This window comes from Leopardus geoffroyi, chromosome A2, assembly GCF_018350155.1.
Source record: "Leopardus geoffroyi isolate Oge1 chromosome A2, O.geoffroyi_Oge1_pat1.0, whole genome shotgun sequence".
NCBI classification, from domain to species: Eukaryota; Metazoa; Chordata; class Mammalia; order Carnivora; family Felidae; genus Leopardus; species Leopardus geoffroyi.
This window is the reverse complement of record NC_059331.1, coordinates 108,133,920-108,158,701: the sequence shown is the minus strand read 5'-3', so window position 1 is coordinate 108,158,701 and position 24,782 is coordinate 108,133,920. Positions and strand designations below refer to the sequence as shown.

General features: G+C 36.7%; 1 protein-coding gene and 1 non-coding gene across 9 annotated transcripts in view; both read left to right on the top strand.

Moving 5' to 3' along the window:
* Positions 1–12,103: 12,103 nt before the first annotated feature.
* Positions 12,104–24,782, top strand: part of DGKB (diacylglycerol kinase beta) — a 714,685-nt gene continuing 702,006 nt past the window's right edge. For 3 of the 8 annotated variants that reach the window (XM_045494973.1, XM_045494971.1, XM_045494970.1), the window contains exon 1: positions 12,104–12,533. The gene's annotated coding sequence lies outside the window, so the exon portion shown is untranslated. Of the gene's footprint in view, positions 12,534–12,962; positions 13,067–24,782 lie in introns of those variants that run through there. The other 5 variants (XM_045494972.1, XM_045494966.1, XM_045494968.1 and 2 more) reach the window with 4 other exon arrangements.
* On the top strand, positions 23,390–23,516 carry LOC123607780. The gene has a single exon (XR_006716919.1). It is a non-coding gene; the product is annotated as a small nucleolar RNA SNORA57 (small nucleolar RNA).

Sequence of the window (24,782 nt, the reverse complement as noted above, 5' to 3'; positions counted from 1 at the left end):
TACAGCATATAGTCAGTGATATTGTAATAGTGTTGTGGCAGATGATAGCTATACTTGTGGTGAACATAGCATAATATATAGAGATGCTGAATCACTTGAAACTAATGCAATACTATGTGTCAATTCTCATTTTTTTCAACATTAGGATAATAAACTTTGACACAATAAGTAGGGGACAGTGGCTTAAAACAATGAGAGGCAACTTGAAAGGAACAGAGAAGAATTTCTTGCACAAGGCAACATGAGAGATGGTGTATAAGTAGGAAGATGTTGTATATATGTGGTGCAATTATATGTGTGGGACATACAGCACCCTACAGAAGAAACAGAGCCTTGAGTGGAATCATGATAAAGAGAATAGTGATGAAATAGACAACCTGACAGGTTTCCACTACAATATTTACTTTTGGCATTGGTGTTCACTTATCCTACTCAGTGGCAGCTAGGGTAAGAAACTGATGAATTTTGTGGCTGAATCTACTTAACACTAAATACTTTTCATGTTAACTCCATTGAAACAATTCTGGCTTCTTAAGTAATCTTTTCAACAGCCTCCTGTTGGATCCTCCTGGTGTTTTTCTCTTTTTATTCTGATACTTTCTAATCATGACCACCAGATGAATCACCCTAACCACTCCCTCGCAAAAATTCATTCCTCTGATGTAAACTCAGAATGTTTCAACATTGCTTGATCTAGCTGCTGATGTTCTTGTTGCAGACAAGTTGAACTGACTCAAGCTACTTGATGCAAGATAGTATCATTCAAAATATGTAAAGTGGTTCCTACACTAAAATAAAAGACAAAAAGACCAAGCTTAGAAAGGTTAGGAAATAAGTCAATTTTAATATCTATATAGAAACATATGAGGGTGTTTTTCTTGGAATTTTTCAAATCCATTAGCTTCACAGAGTTTGGGAATCTCAGCTTTCTAGGGAGAAAGTCTGGTTGGCTAAATTTAGATCCCCTTGGACTTGGGAACAAGGTGTTTTTATTTACATTGCAGCAAAACCGTATCCAAAGAAAAATCAGAATTTGTTACAAGAAGATGGGGAACTGGACACCGAATAGGAGTAAACAGAAGCTAAACAAGTCCAAAACAATAAAAAACTCAGATGTGCTTTGAACATAGCCCAAAAATTTTAGCCTAATAGGCAAATTCTTTGTTGTTTTTTTCTGGTTTCTGTATACTCTTTTGGTGTCCTAAAATGTTTCCAACATTTTGTATAAACAAGTCAGAAAATGTGTAAGAAAAAATGGTCCATTAATTTAATTAATCACTTTCCTTTTTTTTTAATTTTTACATCTTTGGTCTCCTATCTTGGGTAAAATGAAACATAGTGTTGCTGCAGTTTGACTTCCCTGGGTAATAGTATCCAGATGCTCTCTCTATAGCTTAAGGCTCTCATGAGAGCCTCAGGTGAACATGCACATCTTTCCCAGATGATTGAGACTTGGAAAAACCAACCTGGGTTTTGAAGGAAAACAAAGAAAAGAAAGAGGTTTGCCAACTCTTCCTGAATTTATTAATTTTATGTAGATGTGGATAATTGATCATTAAACTGGAGTGCCCATCTGCCAAGCTTCGGGCTAAGGGTTGGAGCTGTAGTGGCCAAACAAAAATTTCAGAATCCTGCCCCTCATAGAGCTTACAAGTTAGTAAGATTGAAAAAATACTAAGCAAATAAACAGCAAATATATTGTACACTTAATAATTACCCTAAACCATAGGAAAGCAAACCAAAAATACTCAACAGCAGACTATTAAGTTTACATAAGGTAATATCAACTGTTTAGAGTATTTTCAGCATTTGGACAGATCCCTATACAAACACATTTATTGATGTTGTGATAAATTTGGCAATGTTTCTTATTCCAAATATTTTTCAAAGAACTAAAGCTACAAAGGCAAATAGGATATAGTCCTTCCTTCATTGAGTTTATGGTGTAATGAGGGAGAGCCACAGAAAAATTAACCATAATAATATATCGTGTTTCACTATATATATATATACACACACACACATTGTATAGTTAACACAGTTATTAAAATGCATAAATTAATGCCTCTATTAATTATTCTTTACCTTGGCATGAAGTATATCTATTACAAACTATTAGTTGCAATAATTATGCAAATGCCAGAAATAGATTATATCATGAAACAATGGAAGGAATCTTGAATTTGTAGTTTAATGAGGATATTAAATTGTCAAGAATTCTACCGCTGTGTGATTTAAAGTTAATATAAATTATTGACATTTCAAGTGTTAGGTACATCAGTACTAATTAAACATAGATTAAGCAATTATCTGTCCTATTGCCATAGACATTCTAATTTCATGTCTTAAATGATACTTCTCTATTGAAAGTAGAGAGGCAGTATAGCAGAGCTGTTGAGAATATGAGGTCTGAAGTTAGCTTATGAAGATCCAATGCCTTTGCTATTCATCAGAGGTTTTGGTCCTTGAATAAATTAATTAACTTCTCTGTACTTCTGTTTCTTCATCTGAAGATTGGAAGTAACAACAGTATCTTCCTCATAAGATATTGTGACAAGTAAATAAGGTATCATTGTTTAGTTAGACGCTCTCAGATTAGTGGCTAACATAAAAATATTTGCTTTTCCTGAGAGTGAACATATTTTTGGTGGACAAAAAAAGGAAACAAAGTTATTCTGAAGGTGTATGTTCTTCCAAGCTTTGGTTGTTGTATTTTTGGAATAAATCTTTCCAAGAAAAAAAAAAGTATGCTGCAGGCTTTAGTTTTTCTTCATTTTAAAGAATATATATTTTGTTTGCCTAAATTTTCGTGATATCACAGATTCCCCAGATTATCACAATGGGTGGCAATTTTTGCCTAACAGTTTTGACGTCAGTTCCTATTGACGTAAAAGTGCTAATGTGCCAGGGTTTCATGGAGCTATTAAACCTCAGAGTCATTTTTAGATAAATCATCCAGGGCAAATATGGTCTCTGAATTCAGGTCATGCCAACTGAGAAAAAAAGTGACTGATTTTTGAAAATATATTTAGTCATTGTCTGTTTTAATTATACAACTTATTTTTAATTTGCAAGCTGACATGTAATGAAGTCCATTTGCAAAATAAAATTTTCATACTGTCTAAGAAAACTTAGTTTTAAACGTTGGGCTGGGTACAGTTGTAACTATTTAGAAAATCTCCAATGAAAATTATTTTTCTTTCTATTTCTACAAATTATTAAAGTTCCTCTGCATAATATTCTAAGAAGACCTACAAAGATGAATCTTAATAATGTAATACATACATGATATTTGTATAGATAAGAATGATGAGGGCACCTGGGTGGCTCAGTTGGTCGGACAGCTCAGGTCACGAACCCTCAGTTTGTGGGTTCAAGCCGCATGTTGGGCTCTGCGCTGACAGTGCGGAGCCTACATGGGATTCTGTCTCCTTCTCTCTCTGTGCCTCCCCAGCTTGCTCTCTGTGTCCTTCTCAAAACAATAATAATAATCAAAAAGAATCATGAGACTATGAAAACATATAAAAAGGTTTAGAAAAAGGCAACATTAAGCAAAACACATCCTCTTTCAGGAGACCTTCATTCTTAGTTCCTTGAGAATCTGACTTTGAAAATATGGTTACAATAAGAAGACAAGGAATTATTCACTGTAGAGTGAATGAACTGGTTTTAATAGACATACTTGTTTGGGGACGGTACAAAGTTACATGTAGGATCACACTTTTCCTCCTTCGTACTCTTCATGCTGGATGTAGGATAATCAGTAAGAAGCCACCACACACAAAAAATGTATGTGAGTTAAATTTTTAAGAAGTATTTACTGAGGCTTAGAAAAAGCTTCTCTACTTCGCAAACTCACTTTATTATTTTAATATTTATATTGATCTCTTAGCCCATACAGACGGAAAAGGTTAACTGAAGAAATGCATCGTCAGTTTTACAAACTAACTTTAAGGATTAGTTACCACACAGATTGCTGATTTCACAGCAGTGAATATAAAGATAATTAATCTTCCTATTAAATTTCCACAATCTTCTAGCACTTGCCTTTCCAATAAAATGGTTTGTTAAATCCACCCCAAACTAATCTCTGTGCATCTTTTAACGCATAGTGCAGGTAGCTATGATTCCTGTTACAAATTTTAATAAAGACTCTGTATTTCAGGGTACTTGCCATCCTAGAAGTTATACAAGTCTATGTTTCAGTTTAATAAAAATTTACTTTAATGTTAAATCACATAAGATGTACTAGAAAACCATTCAGCAACGCCCCCCCCCCCAAATAAAGAAAATCCCTACCCTTCATCTTAAGGTAGTCTTGTCTAATATGTAGACAAGATGAAGCTTATATAACCAGTTAAATAGCTTAAAGCAAAAATAACTATTTGCTTGAAATTTATAATCTGCTGTTCTAAATATTTAGCTATTAAGTGAAAATTAATTCTTCTCTTTTAAAAGACATTTAAAATTATTTTTGTTACAACTCCATATCAATGCAATCGAAAATCTTTGAATGCCTTCTCTTTGTGAAAAAAAAAAAAAGAAAGAAAAAAAGAAAACAAAATCTAAATTGACCTGTAAGTCCATTGAAGAGACAAACAAATGACCTCCAAAGTGTTAGGAAGAGTGATGGGATGTCATTCTAGGGTTAGAAGAATCTCAGAAGAAGAATTAATTAAATCTACTTATCTAGTTTCTTTGAAAAAAAATTAGAAAAGGTCACAACAGAATATATATGTTGTGTCTTAAAAAAAAACAAAAAAAACATTGGTCTAAATAGTAGCGAGGTCATACTATATAAATTATGGCCATTTTTAGGAATTTGTCCTGAAATTCACTATGTGGATGATCATTGCTAAATTAATTATGCTGTAATCCACATCCAACATGGAGACAGCAAATAAATGGCTGTGCTGTATCAGAGTCTGCTAATTTCCCACATAAAACTTCAACTTCAAAACTATAATTTCTCTGTCACAGACTCTGTATTTCGTGCCTTAAACCATGTTTTGCTGCATTTTCTGTAGTTCCTTAAGTAGGTATATAGCTGTGGACTTCACATGTTGTAGATTGAACAAATGTAATTCAATAATTCGTGTGATTAATCACTGTTCAGTCAGACCTCTTTACAACACAAGTTACCTTCTTTGAAGTAGAGGGAAAATACTTTGATTGTAAAAATTGTCTCTTACTGTCAGCAGTATGCTTGCTGCCCCTAAGGGAAATCATGCAGATTCTGCCATCATCATTCAGTTTAAAAAATTAAATAACTGGAAAGTCAAGTACTTAAACATTAACCCCAGAAAGTATCACAATAATGAAGGGAAGACGTAATCGTCCTTTTGTATGTATGTGTGCACATGTGTGTGCATGTGTGTATGGGAGCTTTGCCAGGCAGTGGGTTGTGTATTTTACATGTGCCAAATTCTTTGATTTTCTCAACTATTCGCTGGGGTGGATGCTATTATAGACATTTTGAGATATGGACAATTGCATTGTCTTCTTTCTCTGGCATGCTTTAAGGATAAAACCAGGTTGCCAACATTTCTCCAGAGGGAGCTTATGCACATGACTGGTGCCCCAGCTTTGATAGCTGCCGCCAAACAATGGGACACCAGATCACCTGGCTCTGATAGCCAACAGGGCAATAGTAAAGAAGTAGCTACATTTTCAAAAAATTGTATTAATTACAGCTTTATTGATGTATACTTCACATGTAAAATGTTGAGATATTTTAAGTATACGTTATGGTGATGGGACATATTGTACATTGTGAAAGGATGCCCCCCTCTAGTGAATTAACACATCCATCACCCCATTTATTTATTTCTTGAAAACATTTAAGCTCCACTCTCAGCAAATTTCAATGATAGAATATAATATTACCAACTGTAGTCATCATGTTTTACATACGATCTTCAGACCTTATTCATGTTATAGCTGGAAGTTTGTACTCTTTTATTTATTTATTTATTTATTTAAATTTTTTTTTTTTTTAACATTTATTTATTTTTGAGACAGAGAGAGACAGAGCATGAACGGGGGAGGGGCAGAGAGAGAGGGAGACACAGAATCGGAAGCAGGCTCCAGGCTCTGAGACATCAGCCCAGAGCCCGACGCGGGGCTCTAACTCACGGACCGCGAGATCGTGACCTGAGCCGAGGTCGGAAGCTCAACCGACTGAGCCACCCAGGCGCCCCAAGTTTGTACTCTTTTATGAACATTTATCAACATTTATCAACATTTCCCTATTTCCCCCACTTTGGCCCCTGTGATCACTTTTCTGCTCTTTTATGGGTTTTGTTTTTTGTTTTGTTTTGTGTTTTAGGTTTCACATATAAGTGATACTATGCAATAATTGGCTTTCTCTGGCGTGTTTCACTTAATATATGTTTATATCATATATTCTTTATCCATTCACCCATTGACAGACACTTAGATTGTTTCCCTTTCTTAGCTATTGGGAATGATGCTGCAAAGAACATGAGAACGCAGATATCTCTTCAAGATTCTTATTCCATTTCCTCTGGATGTATATGTAGAAGTGGGGCTATTGGACCATACAGTAGTTCTATTTTTAGTTTCTTGAGGAACCGCCATACTGTTTTCTATAGTGGCTGTACCAGTAGTATGTAAGGGTTCTCTTTTCGCCACATCCTCACCAACATTTATCTCTTCTATTTTTGATAATAAACACACTAACAAATGAAAGGTTACACACACCTACACACGCACACACATATATATATACTCATATATATAGTGGAATAATAGCCTTAAAAGAGAAGCAAATTCTACCATTTGCCATTTGCAACAATATGGATAAAACTGGACTACGTTATGCTAAATGAAATAAACCAGACAGAGAAAAAATACTGCATGGTTTCATTTACATGTAGAATAAAGAATTTTTGAACTTATACTAGTGGATCAGAATGGTTGTCGCCATGAGCTAGGGTGTGGGGAAATAGGAAGAGGTGGGTGAAATAATATGAACTTTGAGTTATAAGATGAATAGGGAAGATCTAGTGATTAACATAGTGAATATACTTGATAATACCATTTTCTATCATTGAAATTTACTGAGAGAGCAGAACTTAAGTGTTCTAGCAAAAAAAAAAATCAAATATGTGAAGTGATGGATATACATAAAATTAACTTTATATGGGAATCTTTGCACATAGTATGTGCTCATCAAATCATCGCATTGTACATTTTGATTATATTCTATTTTTAGTTGTCAATTATACCCTAATAACATTGAAAAAATTATCCTTATTTTATAAATGTGAAACTAAAGTCTGGAAAGAGTTTTCCCAAGATCATAGCTAGCTATTGACACACCAAATCATAGCTAGCTATTGACCTTTTTGTGTGGGCCAAAGCTTGCATATCTAACCCTGCTATTCCTAGTCAGATGGTCTAGTGGAGACTGGTAAATGACCTCAGCAATAAGCCATGGTGTTTTTGTCCATCCTATAAAATGTGAGAACTGGACTACATTAGGTCTAGCATCCTATTCAAACCCAATATTTTAAGATTTTTATTCATAATAAAATTTTTCATAAAATTTTTTTTCATAAAATTTCATATGAAAAATTTTTTTCATAATTTTTATTCATAAAAAATTTTTCTGGGCCTTTCACAATTTCTTAGCCTGCATCTACTTATTCATGGTTTGAAAGCCAGTGGAAAAGTTCCCATGTTACAATGTACTCAGTTTAAGAAGTAGCTGTGCTCTTATCATTTAAATCAAAGTTGGTGAAGATTTTAATCACATTTGATATAAATTAAGCTATTTAATTTTTCTGAAACATAACAGTTAAATAAAAAATGTTCAAATTATAAAGTAAGGATATGTTTTTTTTGTGGGACCATATGTCCTTTAGAAGCAGATGCTATGAGTGATAGACTATGTTTCTCTTTCCAATGCTTTGTATGTAATAAATGTTCAATAAGTATTTGTTGAATAAAGTATCATGAGAAGGTGTTTTTAAGCCCCAGTTCACATAAAAGGCTTGATAAGTATGGATTTATATTTACTTTAAGTAATCTATGCTACATCGCTAATTAAGTCCCATCTTTTATAAATTGGTTTTAAGAATTATGTTGCTAAAATTCATAAAAGGTCAGTAAAGGTTACCTTGCTTATAATCCTTATTACAGGACTAAAATTTTAAGAACACATATACATAGCTGTGTAACAACTTATTTTTTTTTCTTTCTCCTCTTCCTCCTCCTCCTTCCCTTCATCTTCTTTTGCATAAGCTTGTACTTCTTATAGATTTTTTTTTCTAAGTTTTTATTTAAATTCCAGTTAGTTAACATACAATGTAATATTAGTTTCAGGTGTAGAATTTACAGATTCAACACTTCCATGCCACACCTAATGCTCATCACAAAAAGTGCCCTCCTTAATTCCCATCACCTATTTAACCCATCTGCCCACCCACCTCTCCTTTGTTAACCATCAGTTTGTTCTCTATACTTTAGAGCCTGTTTCTTAGCTATCCTCTCTTCCCACCCCCTGCCCATGTTCATTTGTTTTGTTTCTTAAATTCCACATATGAGTGAAATCATATGGTATTTGTTTTTCTCTGACTTATTTCGCTTAGCATATATATATATATATATATATATATATATATATATATATTATTATGGTATTTTAGATAGATAGATAGATAGATAGATAGATAAATAGATCTGTAGTACATTATTGCTAAATGAAATAAGCCAGACAGAGAAAAACAAATACTGTAAAGCTTGGCTATTGTTGATAATGCTGCTATAATCATCAGGGTACATGTATCCCTTTGAATTAGTAGTTGTGTATCGTTTCCATAAATAGCTGTAGTGCAGTTGCTGGGTGATAGGATAGTCCTATTTTTAGCTTTTTAAGGAATTTCCCTACTGTTTTCCCGAGTGGCTGCCCCAGGTGCATTCCTACTACCAGTGTAAGAGGTTTCCAGTTTGTACACATCCTTGCCAATACCTATTGTTTCCTGTGAACAACCTATTTTCTCAAACATCTAGCCAAGTACCCACTAAACTAGCTACAGATTTGGAAGTAAAAGTGGGAGAAACCATGCATTTCTTAGGGATGAATACGTCTTGATGTTACTGGTTTGCAAAATTCTTAGAAAATGAGATTTTAGGGAATTAATGTTGATTGAATTCATATAGTAGAAAAACATTTTGGGAAAGTATTAGGGGCATTTATTATGAAGTTTTGTACAGTCTATGAGATACTTTTTAGCAGTAAAGACTGGAAGAATTTAAACATCCTTATTCCAAGTTCACCTATCTTCCCAATATCTTGCATCCAGAAATTAATTTATTTATTCATTCACTCATTTGTTAGAAAACTACTTACTATACACATAGTACATTCTAAGCACATTGCTTGATGCTAGAGGCATAGGCAGGAACCAAACAGCCACGGCTTCTGCCACTGCAAAGCTTGCCATCTTTGGACTTTTCTTTTTCTTTCTTTTTTTTTTTTTTTTTAATTTTTTTTTTCAACGTTTATTTATTTTTGGGACAGAGAGAGACAGAGCATGAACGGGGGAGGGGCAGAGAGAGAGGGAGACACAGAATCGGAAACAGGCTCCAGGCTCTGAGCCATCAGCCCAGAGCCCGACGCGGGGCTCAAACTCACGGACCGCGAGATCGTGACCTGGCTGAAGTCGGACGCTTAACCGACTGCGCCACCCAGGCGCCCCTCTTTGGGCTTTTCTATAGCAAACACATATTTAGTTTGGGAATTACAGAATCTAGTTTGGGAATGCATGTTGTTTTTTATTGTCTATTTATTTTTGAGAGACAGACACAGAGAGAGCTTGGGCACATGTGCACAAGTGGGGGAGGGGCAGAGAGAGAGGGAGACACAGAATTCAAAGTGGGCTCCAGGCTCTGAGCTACCAGTTCAGAGCCAGTCATGGGGCTAGAACCCCTGAACCATGAGATCATGACCTGAGCCTAAGTCAGACACTCAACTGAGACACCCAGGTGCACCAGGCATACATGTTTTGACAATAAAGAGGTTTAGTTGGCAATTAAGATATTATTTATTTCTATAAACCCATAAGTTGTTGGGTTTGTTGATTGATGGAAATTTATAGAACAAGTTTATTTCTCTGCCACTGTGTTTCTGAGATTCATTAATTACACAATGATTCTTATGAATTTCTAAAATCCACTGACGGATCTATGGATAAATTTGATCTTCTATATCAAATATATTTCTAAGTAGGGTGGACAACCTTTGCCTGCCTCCTTATATTACATTAAATATAGGTTTGAATGTGAAGCTACTCTGGATTATTTTTTAAGATTTTTTTTAATGTTTATTTTTGAGAGAGAGAGAGAGAGCAGGAGAGGGGCATAGAGAGAGGGAGACAGAAAATATGAAGTGGTATCCAGGCTCTCAGCTGTCAGCACAGAGCCCAAAGTCGGGCTTGAACCCACAAGCTGCGAGATCATGACCTGAGCCAAAGTCGGACGCTTAACCGACTGAGCCATCCAGGCGCCCCTGGATTTTTAGTAATGGTAACATATAAACAGAAATTGAAGAGGCAAAATTATGTGCCTATTTGACCTTAAGTTTTATTAGGATTTTGACATTTAAATAATTCTATATACTCTTTGAATTTAGTACATTGTATGACTTTTAAAACAAAATATTAATCTATGTATTTTCTATAATAATTGTCATAAGGTTGGTTTTGGTAAATTGATAATTATTGGACAATTGATAAATGCTTTGCACATGAACTGATCTTTGTTTCGCTGAAAGCAGTGATTTTCTAATATAAACAGATCAGGAAAAGATGTATTACTTAATCCTTTTGGGTTCTTTTCCTCCTTTTGGATCTTCTGTTGTATTTCTCTTATGCTTCCTTCTTTTTGTGTTAACATCCTCCAAATTAACCCTGATTACATAAGCCCTAGCAAGTGAGAAACTGTATGGCAAATATGAAAATTGCTCAGAGCAGAGCAGAAATAATTAATGGTGTGCATTACAAATAAAATTAAAAAGGAATTAAGTTTATTTTTAGCTTAGACAACTGAATGCTGAGAGTGGCTTAATACCACCACCAATTGGGGTGCCTGAGTGGCTCAATTAGTTAACTGTCCAACTCTCTTGATTTCAGCCCAGATGATGATCTCATGGTTCCTGAGATCAAGCCCTGCGTAGGGCTTTGTGCTGATAGCACAGAGCCTCCTTTGGATTCTGTGTCTGTCTGTCTCTCTGTCTCCCTCTCCCCCTCCCCTATTCATTCTCTCTCTCTCTCTCTCTCTCTCTCAAAATAAATAAATAAATAAATAAATAAATAAATAAATAAATAAAAAAAATACTATCAATTAAGTGGTGTGCGTGTGTGTGTGTGTGTGTGTGTGTGTGTATGCATGTGTGTCTATTTAGGAGGGGTTGTTCATTGTTACTCAGACTCTTACAGAGCAAGAACATGAAGACAAACTTGCTAGAGCAAATTAAGTTAGTTATTAAGAAGTATTCTTGTCTTTGGGGGTTTTGAGAACTTCCTTAACTTCTTAGTTCAGCTCAGCTTCACCTTATGTGAGAATAAGCTGGAGATAAATCAGGACAGAGAATGAGAAACCAATAAGGAGGGAAGGGGGAGTCCACAGACAGCAGTCACCGGTAGGTTTTCATCAGAATTTCTAGCTGACAGAAATAGTAATGCATTGAAATCACAGTGGATATTATGTACAGAAGACAGAGCCACCAAGGGATGTGTGTATATCAAGGTAGCCTGCACTTAAGCTTGTAAACACGCTCCTTAATTCATTTTGCCCACAATTTTTAAGAGAGATGATTTGTACACAGGCTTACATTTGTATTACTCCAACGCATTATTTTACACACATGACTCAAAATTATCCTTTTACCTGTGACCTGACCGATTACATACACAGTTTCCCTTCTAATATTCACCTGCTTTTCCCCTTGCCTTCCTAGTTTGTCGTCATCCATCCTCCAGTCACCTGCTCCCAGGCTGGAATGCAGAAATAGAGTGTGCAGCTGTTAGAATTGCTAGAAGTGGGTTAGCAAGTGGTTGATGAACAATGACCCATCAAGGACTGTAGTTAGCAGAAGGGTGATGGGGAGACAGGTATCAAGTTTCCTGTTGAAGGGGAAATGTATCCTGAATGGTAGTAATTGCGGTGAATCAAGCCTAATGTCTCAGCCGCAGCCCCTCATACCTGCACAGTCTCCACCCTCCTCTTATAACTGGTCCAGCAGTTAAATAGCTGTAAAGCACTGTCTCTTTCTGTCTCATTCTCCCTGAGCTCCAACAGCAATAGTAGCAACAGCAGCTGTGGAAGCGGCAGCTAGAGATAGGCAGGGCTGTTGCTCGCTGCCGCACAGATTGCCTCCTCCTTACCACACACGCGCGCGCACACACACACAGACACACACGCACTGCACGGATTCCCAACATCACCGCGTCTTGATAGAAATGAAGGACTCAGAGAGATGAAACAAGATCATGAGTCATGGACAACAGGTATTTCAAGCTCTGACAAATCCCGTTTCCCTCGCATGCCCCTTGGTATGGCTACCAAAATAACCGTTGGTGATGCCGGGCTTAACCGGGAGCCTGGAGGTGGCCGCGCATGGGAGGGGAAGCGGGAGTGCGAGGTGGGGAAGCGGGATGCCAAAGATGACTTTCAGGCTCCGGAAAGCCACATCGTTCAGCCTCCGCTGTTTGGGAGTTGCTAATTGTCAGGGACTGGTGGGCTGCAGGCCGCCTGTGTGTTGTGGACTGGAAGTCGATGTCCATCTCTCCGACACTAGTTAGAATGGGCCGCGCGTTGTGCAAGGGGGTGGAAGTGGAGGGGAGGAGAGGCTGCGAGCGGAGTTCTTGAAGCTCCACTCCTCTGGGGGAAGCCGAGCTGAGAGGCAGCCTTCTTCCCGAGCGGAGAGCGTGCGAGCTGGAAGCGATCCCGAGGGCTGGCCGGTCCAGGCGCAGGTCCTCTCCGGAAAAGCAGTTGCCCTCGCTTGGGAGATGCGCCCAGCCTTCGCCTGCATCACACTGCAGTAAGTTAAACTCGACACGGTTGGCAGTTTGAGTGGCTTCTGGGTTTGTGCTGCGGGGGGAAGGGAAGCTGAGAAGAAATGGCGAGGAAAGTTAGAAAAGCATAGCTCTGATTCTCCTTGAGATGTTAAATCCGTTGGTCTCTCCGACTCCCGTCCTAGTTACGCTATAGTTGGTGTACTTGCTCGGCTATTTGCTGAAGGCTGTGGCTTTTTGGCGAGGTATGCGTAAAGCGCTCAGTCCTTTGGGATTTTAGGCAACAAAACTGGTAAATGCGTCCTACATTTCGTTACCAGCGCGTGCTCCCGAAAGTTACCAATGGATGGCAGTTTGCCTTTGCAAAAGAAAATTCGTGAAGAGGCCAACTTGCACTTACAAATGCTCAGCTAATTGCTACAAATTTATTCCAAGCTCCTTCCTAATCTGCAAAATAAAGAAGCAATCCAGCAAACAAAATGAAGGGAAGGTCTTTGATTTACTTGGTTGAGTTAAAATGTGAAGTAGGGCTCTAGATAACTGCCAGGCAACAACAGCCTAGGCGAGTCTGATGATACGATAAACATGCAAATACTCTTTAGTGGATGGAAGTGCTGGATTCCCCCAGTTTCTTACTCCTGCAATCAGCACCTCCACTTGCTAAGCAGTCCCTTCCTTGTGATTTCAAAGTGGTGGTTTTTACACAGATGGCTTTATACTCAGAACCAAGCAGCATTGTGGTCCCTGGCAAAATAAAATGAAGGCGAAAAAACTTTCGCAAAAAGTACTTCAACTGGTTGCTCGAATTACAGATAACAAACTCTTAAAAGGAGGTAAAAACAGGTCAGTGACACAGCCAGCCCATTGTAAAGCAAATGACCAAATAAATGTGAATTCAGGCAGAATACTAAAGGTCTTTTTTAGAGAGAAGCCAGGAATAATTAATCTGGAAATGTTGGTGTATTTCTAACCAGTCCCTCTTTTACACTCACCAGAATTTTATAATGAAGAAAAAAAGAAGAAACACCATGTTTCACAAAAAACTATTAGACTTAGTTACAGAATCACTGGAAAAAAAATATTCTATTACTATAGTTTTCTCCAAGAAAGATTAATGAAAAAACAGAGGTTACCCAAAACGGAATCCAGGATTTTAAGCTGGATTGTCTCTTGTGCTGTCATAAATTCTTTAGGATAAAGAGGTGTCAAAACTTATGAAACAACTATTGTGAAATGCAAAATAATTCTAAAACTCTCCATCATTAGAAAGGAGAAACTAAGGATCACTCTTATCCAGTTATTTCAGTTTTTAATTGTGTTAAACTCCTCAAATCCACCTAATCTTCATTATCTTTTTAAGAAATAAAACATATCCTGAATGTAATTTGACTTACTTCACCTACTCATCCTAAGGATCTCCATATAATGTTCTTGTCATTATGGAAATACCCAGTTAGTTACAGGTAACCTGTTCCATATACACATATTTCTTGGTGCAAAACTCTACATATGACTTTGTAAATCACGGAGTAAAATATCATCCAGAGGACATATTGTGATAGTGCATGCATGAGGGTGGTTAAAAATTTTAGACAGCAACAAAAAGGAAAAGGAAGCATCTATACAAAGACTCAAAGAATATGGTTGGAGCCAGTTTGTAAGCAACTCTAGAATAGATCTTTACCTATATCTCAAGTATTGGCTAAAGACCAGAAAAATCAGGCTGAGAGCCTGAATGGAATCACTAGGAGTTGTAGTTGAATAGGGATTTGTGAGACTATCTTTAAAGATAGAAACATAGGTGGGTGGAGTTGAGTTTGGGGAATACATTTGCTTCATATTTTGGTTGTCCTCATGATAAACCTCAGGTTACACCTCAATGTATGTCCAAGGTGAAGATTTTCAAAACTGTTTTTGAAATCAATTATTTTAAGGTGTAAACCATTAGTAAGTTTTGCTGGGAAAAGCGTCTGAACTAAGCATGTACCCTATGACTCATGCTTTCCTTGAGCACTATTAGAAGAAGGAAGAGTTGTAGCCAGACAAGCCAAAGATAACTGCTGGTCCCTGCTAATAATGACTATGATGTTGATGTATAGGATTGAAATGACATTAAGAATATCCTTTCCTGGATGCTTCTCCTCCTGGCTGGCCTCAGGAACAGAACTTTACTTATGTATGCATCATACTGTTGTAATATTATCTTAAGGGTAATACTTCTAGCCTAGGAGCATCTGCCTGGAGGAAGATCTAGGCAAGAATTTAAAGAAGGCTCTTCCTGTTGCTCCTTTCCCATTCATGACATTTTCTCTCTCTTTTAAAAAGCCAACACAAAAATCAGACCTCAAGTAAGAATCTTATGGCTTTGTTCACCCTTAGGTATTGATTGTGAAGTAGATTCAAGCTCTTAATAGTTCTTTCATTTATGGGATAACAGCTACATTTTCTCCCATTTATCAGAAACTTAATCTCAGAGTAAATAAGCAAATTGCCTAAAGCAGTATATTCAGTAACTGGTGGGCTAGGATTAATCTCTTTGCCACTTTGTTTTTTTTTTTTTTTAATTTTTTTTTTCAACGTTTATTTATTTTTGGGACAGAGAGAGACAGAGCATGAACGGGGGAGGGGCAGAGAGAGAGGGAGACACAGAATCGGAAACAAGCTCCAGGCTCTAAGCCATCAGCCCAGAGCCTGACGCGGGGCTCGAACTCACGGACCGCGAGATCGTGACCTGGCTGAAGTCGGAAGCTTAACCGACTGCGCCACCCAGGCGCCCCGCCACTTTGTTTTATTTAAATGGTACTCTACCATATCCTAGTGGAATGAGCTTGTTGTTCTATCGTTGAAGAATGTTGAGAGTGCTGGAGAAATCATCAGGAGAGAACTCCCTCCTGTACCGATAACCAAGATTGGATCCACTCAATTTAGAATCTGAATTGACCCCAAATCCAAACTTAGCAGAATCAATGATTCCAAGTGAAGTGTCCTACTATGGTTTCATGAACCATGGGAATGAAGCTGGAAATATCTTTTCCAGGAAGGAAAATGATGGAGTTAATGTAGGAGGGAAAGAAGTTGGAAAGCCCCAAAACCAAGAGGGATAAAAGGAAACTAAGGGGAGATTGGCTTATCATGGTGGGAGACTGGTATGAGAACTTGTCCAGAGACTGTGTCCTGAGGGATGTTAAAAAACAAACTCTTTGGATGGTATGTGGGGTAGATAGATAAAGCACAGATTTAAAACAATTCTTTAAGTATTTATAAGGTCTGATTATAAAAATTAGATTAGGTTTGTCTTCAGATAATGTCCTTTACACATTTTTTAAAGAGTAAAAGTGATGATTCAAAGGAAAGTGGGGGAGAAAGGCCTGCTGATGACTGAAGAGGTAAAACAGTGGTGTGGAAATCTCACTGGTTTTTGCATAAGCACTTTCTGAAAATTTGCCAGGAAATGAAAGGCCATCTTTAACTGGTGAGGATAAAAAGAAAATGGTTCATTTAGGTAAAATCTGAAGTGTTAAGGAGAATAACGTGATTACTGTCGCTTGTCTTCTTAACACAGAAGACAAACACTAACAAGGAAAAAAATGAAAATGTTGTGGGCATAATGCCAAACAATATTTTAAGATTGGTCTTTCTCAGCATGCTAAATTTAAACAGCTGAAATTCTTTTTTAAGTATTATCTGAGTCAACAATTTGAAATGAAGGATTTGCCTTTTAACAGAGAATCTGTATTGCATTGGAAGTTTGAAACAGTGTCCTTGAGTCAGTTACTTCTAATTGGCAATTGGCCAATCACTACAGATCAAGGAGCACCAAAAATAATACCTTCAAAATGAGAGTAAAAATACATATGCTGCAAAAGGAAAGTTGATGAACTTTGATGGAGCTTTGCAAATACATTTACATTATTAGCCCTGATTCTTTGTTTTGTATCTTGTCACTTGTGACACTGCAAATCAAGGTTAGAAATAGAGTTCCTGTCAAGAGTTGATTTTTGGATGTGGTGCTTTGGCTCTTTTCCCCTGATGGTTTAAAAATAATGACAGGAACACTTACTGAGTGCTTACTACATACCATTTGCTTGTATGAACATCTTGCACATTTAATCTTGACAGTGTTACTCTTGTAGGATAATCCCATTATCATCTGCATTCCCATTTTATAAAAGAGCACAGTGAGGCACAATAGGGTTAAGTGACTTACCCACAGTTAGAAATTAATAGTTACAGAGCTGGTGTATGAACGGGGAGTCTTGTTCTACAGCCTTTGCCTTTAACCCAAAGGCTACAAGTCTACTCTTAACTCTTACTGGCTTTTTATAACCCTTTACAGTTCATGCTATTTGTTTACCTCTTTCATCTCTGCTTACACCTGTCTCTGTCTGTAATTTCTTTCTTGACACGCAGATCCTTTTGTCCTTATTCCATTAGTGTTTTACCTTAGGATACATCTTTAAGCTTCTGCTGTAGCATCATGACCTTTCAGGATTCTATTTGGATTCCACCACTGGCCTAACTGTCCTTTTCTGTTGTTCCACTGAAACTTGTGCTTACCTTTATTATTGGATATGCCACTGAGGGTTGAAATAATCTATTTTCTAAATTGAGGAAGGAAATTAAGCTTTATTTATCTTTGGAACATTAGTGCTGAGTGTTATGTCTAATACAAAAGTAAAAATCAAAAACCATTGAATTCAAAGCTCTAATTCAATTCCCTGAAGGGATAGGTAGTTCCAATTCCAGTCTTTATCCCTGCAAAGTCTAGAAAATAATGTTTCAAATGCAAGTTACCACCTCTGAGCCAGATAGTATATTTTAATTAGTTGAACTCATAATTAGTATGAAATTACTCAAAAGATATTTGCCACACTCTGTGGTATTATATATTTAGAATATAGGAGACAATATTTTGGAAGGTGACAGATGGCATATTCCAAATTGCAATATTGAAATTTACAATGATAACTAATTTCTGGTACTAATGTATCTCGGGGTGGGGGGTTTTAGAATAAATGGTTCAGCAAAAATGTTTTGCCGATAGAATGAAGTTGTGAGACGGCTCTTGTAAAAAATTGTTTCTTGAACTCATTTTCTTTGAGGAAAAGTCCTGAGAAGATTTTGATTTAGTCATAGCTGATAAATATTGAGTCATATCTGTGAGCAGATGTTAGAACCTTGACTACCACTAGAGAAAAATGAAAAAAAAAAAAAAAAAAAGATAGTAGTGGGAAAATCAGTCCCCACTCTCCCTCCCCCAAAGAAGTATTTTCAGTTTATGGGATAAGTTGGATTTTACTTATTAATGATTTGTAAATTTCTTTCATTAAGTATTAAAACAACATAATGTTGTGAACTGAATGGACATTACCTAGGGCTGTCCAAATATGGCATTTTCAATAAAAATATCGCCTTAGGTCAAATAATTCTATTTTACTCTCCAAACCACACAAATCAGTTGTCAAATAAGAGTTATAACCAGAAGAAGAACAGATGTGATGAGATGTGTGGTAGGTATTTAAGATCCCTTTGGAGTTTCATCAACAAAGTTATCTCAGGATGAGATTACCTCAGTGAAATAGCTAGACCTTCCTTTATATTTGTTTTTTCTTTACAGAGTCTTGACTTATATCATATTTTGATTATTCATGATGATGGAATTGTGGTTTAAGGTGTGGGGAAATCGACTCCATGTAAAATTTCTCGGTATGCAAAGATGCCCATTTGAATTTCATTATTTCCTTCTTAGGCACTGTGATATAGGGGTTAACACTTATTCTTTGCATTCAAATTGTATGGCCTCAAATCTTTACTATGTGGATAACCTTGAGCAAGTAACTTAAAGTCTCTGGTTTAGATTTCTCTTTGTAAAATAGGGGTAATGAAAATGATATCCACTTTATTGAATTGAATTATTGAATTAATCCTGTGTGTAAGAGGCTTAGAACAGAAGGAACATAATAAGTACTCAAAAATATTAGCTATTTGTTACTTCCTATTTACTTAGGATGTTGTCTCAGGTAAAAAGTAAAGTACTAATAGCAAAGAAAATGTTCTAAATAAAATTTAAATCTAAAAACTGTTTCCATTTTAGTTTTATATTAATAAAATATTTATGAAACTCATAAAATCTATTAAATGTTATAATAAACAGCCTCTCATTAGGGTCATATTTACTTAGTATTTTGCCCAAAAGGTTTTTATTGAATTATAGAAAAAAAAATGGCAACTGGTCACAAAGATAAATTAGATAGCACATGTAAATACTGCCAGGAGAGTGGCGGGCACACAATCAACCCTTAGAAATTTTAATTCTTAGGGTGCTTGGGTGGCTCAGTTGGTTGGGCGGCTGACTCTGGATTTTGACTCAGGTCAGGATCTCATAGTTCCTGGGTTTGAATCCCACATTGGTCTTCATGCTGATGTTATGGAGCATGTTTGGGATTTTTTCTCTCCCCTTTCTCTACCCCTCCCTAGCTCAAGTTCATATTCTCTCTCAAAATAAAGGAAGAAACTTTAAAAAATTTAAAAACAAAGAAATTGTAGTTCTCTTCCCTTTAGCTAGAACCATGGTGAGAGGCCTTTCACTTTTCTTCCTCCACCATTCTTAAAAGGCAGTCACAGCTATCATCCATTTAATATGCAAACTGATGCTCTATTTTCATCCTTATCAACTATTCTATTTGTACCTATGCAGACTGGGAAAATTTCCTCTTGTGTGAGGAAATCTATCATTACATAAATGGACTCCTTTTGAATTATATGAACTGGAAAGGAGAAAGAAATAGAGGTGCTATGGAAGAGCGTTACAGGATCCTTGACCTGAAAACAGAATTTCAAACACATAAGATGAGTTTGTATTTTATTCAGCAACTTGTTTTGCTGAGACAGAGAATGTGAGGAAATGTTTTTTCCTGGGCTTTTGACCAAGGAATCCCTTCACTGGTTCCTTCATGAAAAGAAAGAAAGACTGGGGAATTCTCGCTTGCCTGCCTTTCATAACATTGTATTTTAGGGATTGTAAGTAACACACAGCTACCTCTGGGAAATTTTAAGGTTCATATAAATAAACACTGTTACTAAAACTATTACCTTAAGAAACAGAACTACTAACACCAGGATCCTGTGTTTTATTGTATTTCATACTTTTTTTTTTAAGTTTATTCTTTTATTTATTTTGAGAAAGAGAAAGAGCACAAGAGCAGGGGGAGGGCAGGGAATGAGGAGAGAGAGAAAGAGAAAGAGAGAGAGAGAGAGAGAGAGAGAGAGAGAGAGAGAATCCCAAGCAGGCTCTGCACAATCAGTGCAGAGCCTGACATGCGGTTTGAACAAACAAATTGTGAGATCATGACCTGAGCTGAAATCAACAGTTGGACATTTCACCAACTGAACCACCCAGGTGCCCTTATTTTATTTCATTCTTTAGTCATTGATGGGCTACTCTGTCAAGCAATATGTCAGCCTCAGGGAAGGAAGAATAAAATAAGGGACAAGTTCCTACAGTACTGAAGGTACTACAGTGAAAGAGAAAGACACAAGCCAATATAATAAACAAGGAAGCAAACACATGATTTATTGTTGTTATTGTTTTATTAACTGCTATGAAAGAAAGAGTTGAAATAGAGAAGAACAGAGGTCCAATGTACTGAGGAACAAACTGGTTTCAAGATTTATAAGAACCATTTCCACACATCTCCCCTCCATTATCATTTTTGTCATGATAGAACAAGTTTCTGGTGTTGACAGTGATGAGAGGAGGGTTATGAACGTGAAGTAATCCTAAAACTAAGACTGATGAACTCATGGTGAATCAGAATTTTAGAATTATTGAGCAAAACATTTTCATTCAGTCAGAAACATGACTCCCACATTGCTTTTCCCTTTACCTTTATATTACAGGATTTTTCAGCTTGTGGCAGCTTTTAAAGATTAGAAAAACGAGAGTCCTTAATGTTGCTTAGTAACTTGTATTGCCTGTCATTTTGGGCTGCACATAAACAACTTGTAACTTCCCCACACTTGTCCCAAATTACTAGAATTGAGAAAGAGCACACAAGCTGATGAGTCACTTTGCTATCCTGTTGTTCTTAATAAGAGTTCTGGTTACCAAGATGGGTGCTTTATCGTTACATAATCTTATTTGCCACCCCATATGTCAGAACTTTCTATTTGGCAAATAGAGTTTCCTTCCCTGTCACACACTGAAAACAGTATAGCATAAAAACCATTCACGGTGGGACTATTGTTGTGTTTGGGTTCCTGGTTTTCAATGTACTGTAAACTCTATCAGAAAGCATATTGTGAAGGTGAAGTGGTACAGGGTTTTCACCTTCATGTGGAAATTACATTTTGGAGCCATGGATGCTTCTGTCATTTAAGTTACTTGCATAACTGCTTGCTGGTATGTTTAGTATTCAGGTAACTATATTATCTTGGTAAGAACACTTTCAAAGCAAAGCAAAAGAAAACAATGATTTCAGTGTGGCTATAATATTGCTATTCTTTATGGTTGGACAGTGTTTTTTAATTCTTAAAATTAAATTATTTTATAAATTCTTTTATAAAAAAGAAAACAACAAGATTCTGTTAGATTTGGTGTATATATCAATAGTATGGGAGTACTATACTGATCAAAATTTCTTCTCCACTATGAACTGTCAAAGCTGTATCACAGGAATTAGCCCCTGTGCCTTACCTTTGGGGAGAATCCTAGATAAAGAGAATGTGCATAATTTCTGTTTTTTTAACATCTGTTTTGCTGATCCTAATAAGTTAAAATCCAAATCCAAACTATGTTAAGACAAAAGGGAAAATTGTTTGGGGAATGCTAGTATGTGTGTTAAAAGAAGAAAAGGGCAAGAAAGCTTTCCTTATCCAAACATTAAACAAAATTAAATAGTTTTCTATTTTAAGGACTTCTTATAGTTCGTCAGATGCAAGTGTGTGTTGGAATCTCTAGAAGTGGGATTTAGTACACGTTTCCCCGACTTTATTTAATCCCAGAATCCTTTCTTTTGGGAATATGTATTAATATCTCTTTGAAAACCCCAGAGAACAATTTATTGGTCTATTGGCACTCATTTGTTCATATAAAATTTTTTGAGCATCTCTCTTACATCAGAGTAGAAAGTTCTGAGAAGAAATTTATGAATAGAACCTGGTCCTGTCATTAAGTGGTTCCTAACTTGGGGCTTAGAGGAAGACACATGAATATAGAAATTATAACACCATGGGTTCTGGGCAATGATAGAAGATAGATGGGCAGGAAGTACATAGTAGGCTATAGTATAGGTAGATGAGAGTATATAGTAGATGAGAGTAAGATAATAAGTAATTCATTGTAGATAACTTAGAATTTGAGTTGGATCTTGAGAAAAGGTAGGAGTTTTTTCAAAACAAGGACAAAAAAACAAAACACAAAGTTATGTCTAGAGATCGTTATTCCTTTGCTCTGATGTGGAAACCAGTACTCTTTTCACTCATCCAAGCATAGCTCCTGAGTGAATAGTGGCTACATAAATTAAGAGATACGAGCAGCAAGCTGGGAAAAAGATATATAAATTTGGTGATACAGATAGTACTTGATTCCTTTGAAGTAGATAAGAATCCCTGGGAAAAGAATGTAGAGTGATAAAAAGATAATTGTAGGTTTCTTGGTCAATTTTTAGAGTATATTGGAATACACAGGATATACAGAATGAAAATGAATTGTCACACAGGAGAAGACCAATAGCAGGAATCTATGGTATTCCAAAGACTAGGGGAAAATATCCTATAAGAAAGACGGAATAATTATCCCTGTAGATGTTGCTGGGAGGTTCAGATGAGGAATGAAAAATATCCATTGGATTTGAACACTGGGAGATCATCGGTGATTTTAGCTAAAGATGTGTTGCCATGGTGATTGGGGTGAAACCCAGGTGAAAACGTGTTAAAGAGTGAGTAGGAGCCCAGGAAATGGAGATGGAGTGACTCATTCAAAAAGTTTGTCTGTGAAGATTTGAAAAAAAGAACTGTTTTTGCACAATAATGGAAATTTGAAGGAGCTTTTCTAAGATAGGAGTTTTTGAGCATGTTTAAATATCTATTAAAAGTCCCAGTGATCAAAAATATAAAAGTGTAGGGGCGCCTGGGTGGCGCAGTCGGTTAAGCGTCCGACTTCAGCCAGGTCACGATCTCGCGGTCCGTGAGTTCGAGCCCCGCGTCGGGCTCTGGGCTGATGGCTCAGAGCCTGGAGCCTGTTTCCGATTCTGTGTCTCCCTCTCTCGCTGCCCCTCCCCCGTTCACGCTCTGTCTCTCTCTGTCCCAAAAATAAATAAACGTTGAAAAAAAAAAATATAAAAGTGTACTCTCCTGTTCTTGGTGGGGGTCAAGTGGGTGGTCCCCACCCCTGAAATGTATTGAGGCAGAGGAAAAGGGCTCCAACCCTCTCTGTACTATGTGTTTCAGTCCACCAGTTCAAGTGCCACAACATGGGTTCCAAAAACAAATACAAAACAAAATTTAGAAAAGTAAAGCAATGTTTGATGGGTACCTAAAAATGTGAAATTGAATAGGTTTTAAGACATGGAGTATGAGTTGACTTTGACTAGCAGTTAACACCTTCTATAGAGAAAGAGGGAAGGAGGGAGAGAAAGGAACAATCTGAATAGGTATATAGGCTTTGTAGTGTTAAATTGAGGATATTTTTGGAATTTAAACTTTCTTGATAGAAATCTGAACAAAGTGAAGAAAGTTTGAAGTTTTTGAACAAGGTTGGAGGAGTTACTGACTGAGACATTTGCTAGGATCTGGGTGATATTGGAGGAAGGGGCATTTGAGTAGGTGGTCATGACTTTACAGTGATGGCATTTTATGTCAGTATGTGATTCTTTTCAACAGCTGGGAAGTGTGATGTTAAAAAATATAGAGCTTATCCAAGATGTATTGTTTTATTTCATTTTGTCTTTTATATTGTCATCGCCTACTCTCTCAGTATCATCTATCATCTTTAGTACTTCAGATTTAGAAATTTGGATCACAATTTTCCTTTTTCTTACCTCCTGTTAGCATTATGATTGATTTTTTAAATTTTTTTTAAGTTTATTTATTTATTTTGAGAGAGAGAGAGAGAGAGAGAGAGAGAGAGCGAGCACGCACCCGCTGGGGAGGGGCAGAGAGTAGAGACAGAATCCCAAGCAGGCTCTACGCCATCAACACAGAGCCTGGTGTGGGGCTTGAAACCACACACTGTAAGATCATGACCTGAGCTGAGATCAAGAGTTAGATGCTTAACCAACTGCACCACCCAGGCACCCTGCATTATGATTGATTAAATTATATGGGTTGACAAGTCAATTAATAGCCTGTAGAAATTTTTAGCCAAATTACCTTCATTGGTATTCTGCTCCCTTCCATGTTAACCATTGGCCAATGACTCTATTCTGAATCTTGATATTATCTGGAACTTTTCATCTTTAAAATCATCAATCACAAAGCAGTAATCTTCTTGTTCTGTCCACCTCCCACCGATCTCCAGCACCTTGACACACCTTGCTTTCTTCATGACTGTTTTCTCACTCACTTCTCCTTAGCATGCAGCCAAGACCTAGTATACAACTTAAAGAATTCCTTTGCCCAAATCTTTTATTTGTACTCTTTTCCTTCCACTTCACATCTGGCAAAATCTTTGCCCTTTCTCAATTGAGCAGTTTCGCTTTGCTTTTTCACTTGGGGTATTGAATGCTATCAGAAATCACAAAA